This window comes from Palaemon carinicauda, chromosome 31 (genome assembly GCF_036898095.1).
Source record: "Palaemon carinicauda isolate YSFRI2023 chromosome 31, ASM3689809v2, whole genome shotgun sequence".
Classification (NCBI taxonomy): Eukaryota; Metazoa; Arthropoda; class Malacostraca; order Decapoda; family Palaemonidae; genus Palaemon; species Palaemon carinicauda.
The window spans coordinates 9,501,818-9,509,317 of record NC_090755.1 but is presented as its reverse complement, the minus strand read 5'-3'; the positions used below and the strand labels follow the sequence as shown (position 1 = coordinate 9,509,317).

The following is a 7,500-nucleotide window of genomic DNA, read 5'->3' as shown; positions in this document are numbered from 1 at the left end:
ACTGGGCTATTTTCCCTGCTGGAGCCCTTGTGGCTATAGCTACTTATAGCATACTGCTTTTCCAAATAGGGTTACAGCTTAGGTAATAATAATAATAATAATAATAATGATAATAATATTAATAATAATAATAATAATAATAATAATAATAATAATAATACCAATAATAAATATGATAAAAATAATAACAATAACAATAATAGTAATAATAATAATAATAATAATAATAATAATAATAACAATAATAATAATAATAATAATAATAATAATAATAATAATAATAATAAAAATATAATAATAATAATAACAATAATAACAAGTGAGCAAGTCCTGAACGCGGACATGGTCCTCGTAGAGGACATACCTCCGCCAAGGTGACCTAGAGCGCCATATGTCCTAGAATCATGAATTGATGTGACTTCGACTTTCAAGTAACGTTTGACCTTTAATTTAGCTTAACCTTCAGGTGACCTTGACCTTCACGTGACCTTGACCTTCACGTGACCTTGACCTTCAAGTGACCTGCTTGACTTTTGACCTTCAAGTGATCTTTGTTCATTTGCCACTGATACTTAATATGACATTGATATAATGCACCAATATGACCTTGACCTTTGACCTTTATAAATTTGAACATCACCCATGGGTTGCGCCTGGACTAGGACTTCCCTGTTGGCTTATGCAAAAGTCAGTGCTTTATTTCTGTCTCTTGATATGGCCACTTATGTCATAGTGACACCAGTGACCCCTGTGACCTTGACCTTGGGGTGACCTTGACCAAAATTTAATCAGTTCTTCCATACACATTGGGGAACTACTTGGCCAAGTTTGAAGTGATTCCGTGTAGAAATGTGGCCTCTACGTTGTCCACAGACAGACAGACAAACAGAGAAACAAACAAACAAACAAACAAACAAACAAACCGAACCGAAAACATAACCTCCGCCGCTTGGCGGAGGTAATAATAATAATAATAATAACCGACTTGTGCACGGAGCCTGAATTCGACTCTTCCTTCAAAAGTGAAAGACATATTGCCCCTGTAGCAATATCATCTGTTTTCTTAACAATCTTAACTGCATTCCAGAGGCAGTTGCTCCTCGTTCGTGACCATAACTCCACAGGATCTACGTCTCGGTAAATCTCTTCCTATTGCTGGCCAAAAATCAGTTTCATCGTTGTCACTACTTAATTTTAGGTTAAGAGGTGTATATATATATATATATATATATATATATATATATATATATATATATATATATATATATATATATATATATATATATATATATATATATATATATATTAAAATACTTGTTTCCTATATAAACTATAAAAACTTTAACAAAATAAGAGGAAGAGAAATTAGATAGAATAGAGTGCCCGAGTTTGCCCTCAAGCAAGATAACTCTAACCCAAGACAGTGGAAGGGCATGGTACAGAGGCTATGGCACCACCAAAGACTAGAGAACAATGGTTTGATTTTGGAGTGTCGTCCTCCTAAAGAGCTGCTTACCATAGCTAAAGAATCTCTTCTACCCTTACCAAGAGGAAAGTGGCCACTGAACAATAACAGTGCAGTAGTTAACCCCTTTGGTGGAGAAGAATTGTTTGGTAATCTCAGTGTTGTCAGGTATAAGAGGACAGAGGAGAATATGTAAAGAATAGGCCAGACTCGTCGGTGTATGTGTAGGCATATGGAAAATGAACCGTAACCAGAGAGGAGGATCCAATTTAGTACTGTCTGGCCAGTCAAAGGACTCCATAACTCTCTAGCTGTAGTATCTCAACGGGTGGCTGGTGCCCTGGCCAACCTACAGCAACAACAACATCAACAACAACAACAAATGCAGCCACGTCTATTCCACTAGAGGACAAAGGCCTCAGACATGTCCTTCTCCAAGTCTGGGGTTTGGTCAGTTTTCATCATCACGCTAGCCAACTATGGATTGGCGATGGTGGGAGATTTTTGTCTAATCGATCACAACAAACCAACCTAGTATGGCTGACCCTGACTAGTTAAAGCTTTGCTCTTCATGGGGATACGCAAACTCTTTCACCACGTTAAGGTATATCCACTCATATATATATATATATATATATATATATATATATATATATATATATATATATATATATCCCTTTCTGAGTAGGAATACCCTAACGTGTGGAAAGGGTGTGCATATCGTCGTGATCAGCAAAGCTACACTAGTTAGAGCCACCCATACTACAGTCAATTCTTTTTAGTGAGGCAGATTTGCACCGACTCACAGGGGTGCCCTTTTAGCTAGGAAAAGTTTTCTGATCGCTGAATGGTTGGACAACATAATTCTAATCAATCAGATAGCAGGAAACTTTTTCCGAGCTAAAAGGGCACCGCCTCGAGTCGGTGCAAATGTCTCATTAAAAAAAAAATTGAGTATAGGATGGTTTGCTGTGAGATCAGACGAAAATCTTCCACCATCGCCAATCCGCAGTTGGCCAGCCTGGTGATGAAAACTGTTTGAAGTGGACAAAAAACGGCTGCATTTGTTGTTGATGTTGTTGTTGTGTTTATCTTTCTACTTTCTACTACTAAAGACAATAAAACTCACAGAAAAAAAAAAAAAAACTTTGGTGCCTTATTTCACCAAATTCACTAAGATTTTAAATTCTCAAGTACAACATACTATTACCATAAACATTTGCATATAAAAGAAAACATTATCATTTATTTCTTTGCTTTTCCATTCATACAGCTTTCTCGTTATTCAAAGATTCTTGAACTGAATTATGCATTTCCTAAAAGCCAGTCTAAAATGCCAGAACAATTGTTAAATAACTACGACTGTAGTTCTACTCGAAGCCTGCGCAAATTATCTCTATCCCTATTCGACGCAAATCCAATACCCAGTGCTGCCAGGCGGTTTAGTTTTAAAAATCCCAAAAACTCTTGATAAAAATATCCCCAAAACAACCCAAAAATCCCCAATTTCAAAAAATATTTCTCATCATGTAGGCTTTACTAATATGGAAATTACTCACTATACTTCCTATAAGGGCAAGTAAAGTAATTGCAACAATAAAAAGGTTAATCATCTTTGTTTCTCCTTCATAGAAATTTGCACAGAACATCCCCATCAGACAACCAAATTCCCCAAATCTAGGGAAAATTCCCCAAATCTATGGAAAAATCCCCAAATCTAGGGATAAATCCCCAGATCTGGCAACACTGCCAATACCCTTCCTCATTAACGCAAATCTCACACCCTCACATCCTCTTAGACATCGCAAATTAAATTCCCTACCTCCTTAACGCAAATCAACCCCCCCCCCCCCAACCTCTAGACCCTTTAGCTATGGTAAGCAGCTCGTGTAGGAGAAGGACACTCCAAAATTAAACCATTGTTCTCTAGTCCTAGTCTTCCACTGTCTCGGGTTAGAGTTCTCTTGCTTGAGGGTACACTTGGGCACACTATTCTATCTTATTTCTCTTCCTTTTGTTTTGTTAAAGTTTTCATAGATTATATAGGAGATTCTTATTTTAATGCTGTTACTGTTCTTAAAATACTCTATTTTTCCTTTTTCCTTTCCTCACTGGGCTATTTTCCCTGTTGGAGTCTCTGCGCTTGTAGAATCCTGCTTTTCCAACAAGGGTTGTAGCTTAACAAGTAATAATAATAATAATAATAATAATAATAATAATAATAATAATAATATCATCCAAACACCCTCCCCCCTATTCTTTGCAAAACCAACTTCCCCTTAATGCATATCGGCCCCCCCCCCCCTTTCCACCTAGTCTTCGCAAATCCAACCCTCACCTTTCCCTTATCTACGCAAATGTCTCCCCCTACCTCCCCCTAGTCTACGCAATTCCAACCGCCCTTCTTCACCCCCCCCCCACACAACACGTTTGAAATAACCATATTAACAAAGCTACTTTAACCTAAGCCAGCGAACTAAAACTAACCCCCCCCCCCCTTAATTCAAGGTTACCTTATCCTCCAGTTACGACCTTCCAACCAGGTTAATTTTATGAATTTGGCAAAGGTTTTAAGCCTTTCTGATTGCTATAATCCTTAAGCTGCGTTGGTGTTGGTTGGACGATGTGAGATAGTAATCAATTATATGTGATTATGCTACTTATACATAATATTATGTGTTCTTGCCTGAACTTGTTATGCATAACTACTTATATAGGAGATTTGTATATAAGCTATGGATATATATATATATATATATATATATATATATATATATATATATATATACTGTATTTATATAAGTGTATGTATATATATATATATATATATATATATATATATATATATATATATACTGTGTATATAAATATATATATATAAATAAATATATATATATATATATATATATATATATATATATATAATTCTATATACACTGTATATATATACATATATATATATATATATATATATATATATATATATATATATATAACTATGCAAATATCAAAAGCAATCCTAAAATATCATACTTCGACTATTATTTACATAAAAAACCAAAAAATTTAAAATCAAACAATGCATAACACGAAGAAAGAAATGAACATCCCAAGTTATTATGTCAACGCATAAAACTCCAAAATTGGCTCTGTCTCGTGGCCAGGTAAATTCAGAATTTGATTTAGTTACAGAATAAATTTCCCGGATCATAAATTTCGCGACTTCACTTACCTTTCGGGCCAATTCTGCGGGACTCAAAGTTGATGGAAGTCATGGGCGGAATATTTCTTGTTTACTAAACTCGGTGGGTTTCTCACAAGCACACTGGAACATGAATGAAAATTTAATAAGTTAATATCAATGATAAATATAGAAGAGAAAGTATATGAGATGATGATGGTACAGATGGCTTCATTAATTCCGGTACACTTCACGAGAAGCTAAGCACACGTCAGTGTATCGAAATTAATGAAGACAACTGTACGATGCTGATAGTAATGTTCATAAAAATTCTCTCTCTCTCTCTCTCTCTCTCTCTCTCTCTCTCTCTCTCTCTCTCTCTCTCTCTCTCACAAAAACAGAGAAAAAAATAGAAATAAAAATCACTTTATTCGGAAAATAAAAGAAAAAATTAAAATCACGAAAAATAACCTTATATACGTCCCTAGGGTAGTGGAGAGTGAGGCAGCCCTACCCTGCTGAGCTGGGTTACTCCCGAGGGGTACACTCGGAAATCACAATCTTCCGCAAATTAGCGAAACTACCATGTTTTAGTTAGCAAAGGCGGAGGGGGTGGGAAGCCATACCTATCAAAATATTTAGTCATCATTTTTGACGGGTTGTGTACAATCATAATAATAATCAAAACAATAAACGTAAATATGACATCCCAAAGTAACTTAATCCACAATATCTTTCCTTAAGTAATTGCTAAAAACATCCCGAGGAGTACACTTGGAAACTACAATCTTCCACAAATTGCTCAAACTGCCAATATCAAAATAATTTGTCATAATTTTTGACGGGTCACGTTCACTAGTAATAATAATAAATAACAAAAAGCTAAATCCACAATATTTTTCTTCAAATAAATACAAAACACTAAAAGCTTTTCATCTCCCTACACCAAAACCACTGTTACAATTTGAGAAAACCTTAAATAACTCACAAGAGTTCCTCAACAAAAACCTCTATTGCATTGGCTCCCCTCAATACAGACGTCACCTCCGTCAAAGGTTTTTTTCTTTGGGTCCCAAACTCCAAAACTATTTCTTCCCTTCCACGACCATTAATAACTTGGAATCGTCAATGGATGAACTAAAATTGGTGAATTAAGGGAATTGAAGAAGTATTTTTCGTCTTGATGTTGAATGCGATTGAAATTTTTGGTATGATATTTTCTAATGGTGATACTTTTTGGTATATGTTTTACTGGAGTTTTAATTAATTGTCGTTCTTTACGACTTTCATCTCATATAAATATCTATGTATTTATATATATGTAGGTCATATATATATATATATATATATATATATATATATATATATATATATATATATATATATATATATATATATATATTCATTTGTGGACTATGAAAAAGCCTTTGAGTGTGCACCGGCCAATTTTGAGGAGAGTCCTGCGTTATTATGGAATTCCTCTTGAATATGTAAATTTGATTAATTCTGTTTGTGAGCATAGAAAGTGCAAAGTTAATATTAATGGAATCTTATAAAATGAATTTTCAGTGAACAGCGGAGTACTCCAAGGGAATGTGTTGTCACCTATGTTGTTTATCCTCCTCCTGGATTTGTAATGCGTAGAACAGTCAAAGATGGTGGAGAAGGATTGGACTGGATTAGTGATAGGAATTTAGCAGACCTAGAGTATGCTGATGATACTGTCCTTGTTAGCAGAACACCACAGGATTTGCAATGCTTGCTTACAAGAATGCATGAATTATCACACGAGGTGGGGCTGAAGATAAATAGAAGAAAGACAGAGATGATGAGAACGGAGTATGCAATGGAAGATGAAATATCATTGGAAGGAGAAAGGATTAATGAGGTAGAATCATTTAAGTATTTAGGAACAATGATCTCCAATACAGGGTCTTTAGAATTAGCGTAAGATTGAAAAAAGCAAATCAGAAAATGGCTTGGTTAAGTAAAATTTGGAAATCAAATAGCCTAAAATTTCATATGAAAATCAGACTATATATCAGTTTAGTGAGATCGGTGTTACTCTATGGACATGAGTCACAGTAGGACAATGAAACAATCTCCAATAAATTTAGTAGATTTGACAATAAAGCCCTCAGAAGGTCATTGGGAGTTAGATGGCAGGACAGGATTAGAAATGAAACTATAAAAGAGATTACTAGAGTGCCATAAGTGGATGAGATCATGATGAGGGGTAGATGAAGATGGTTTGGGTATGCTCTTCGCACTACCCAGGAAAGATTAGTTCATCAAACGTTCAGCTGGGCTCCACAAGACACTATAAGAGTTGGAAGCCAAAGGCCTACATGGCTGAGAACTATGAAGCGCGAAGTAGGAGAAGTAGATGATAAATGGAGAAACGTTGAATTAAAAGCTCAAGATAGAGACGACTGGCGAAATCTAACCGAGGCCCTTTGCGTCAATAGGCGTAGGATGAAATGATATATATATACATATATATATATGTGTGTATATACACACACACACACACACATATATATATATATATATATATATATATATGTATATATACACGCTCAGTATATCTGCAAATACATAAACACATAAGCAACAACAAAAACAAATGCAGCCGAATGCAGTCCACTGCAGGACAAAGGCATAAGACGTGTGTGTGTGCGTGTGTGTGTGTGTATATATATATATATATATATATATATATATATATATATATATATATATATATATATATATATACATGAGAGAGAGAAGGTCACTACGAGTAAATAAATATACACATAAAGATAAAAAAGGCTAAATAAAAAAAATAAGAAAAAATATATTAGAAACGAAT

The 7,500-nt window shown here is 34.7% G+C and overlaps 1 long non-coding RNA gene across 1 annotated transcript in view; it reads right to left on the bottom strand.

Annotated features, from left to right (window-relative positions):
• Positions 1–7,500, bottom strand: part of LOC137624882 (uncharacterized) — a 141,392-nt gene that overhangs the window by 118,595 nt on the left and 15,297 nt on the right. Inside the window, exon 2 of the long non-coding RNA XR_011040777.1 lies at positions 4,698–4,790. This is a non-coding gene — a long non-coding RNA (uncharacterized lncRNA). The remainder of the gene's footprint in view (positions 1–4,697; positions 4,791–7,500) is intronic.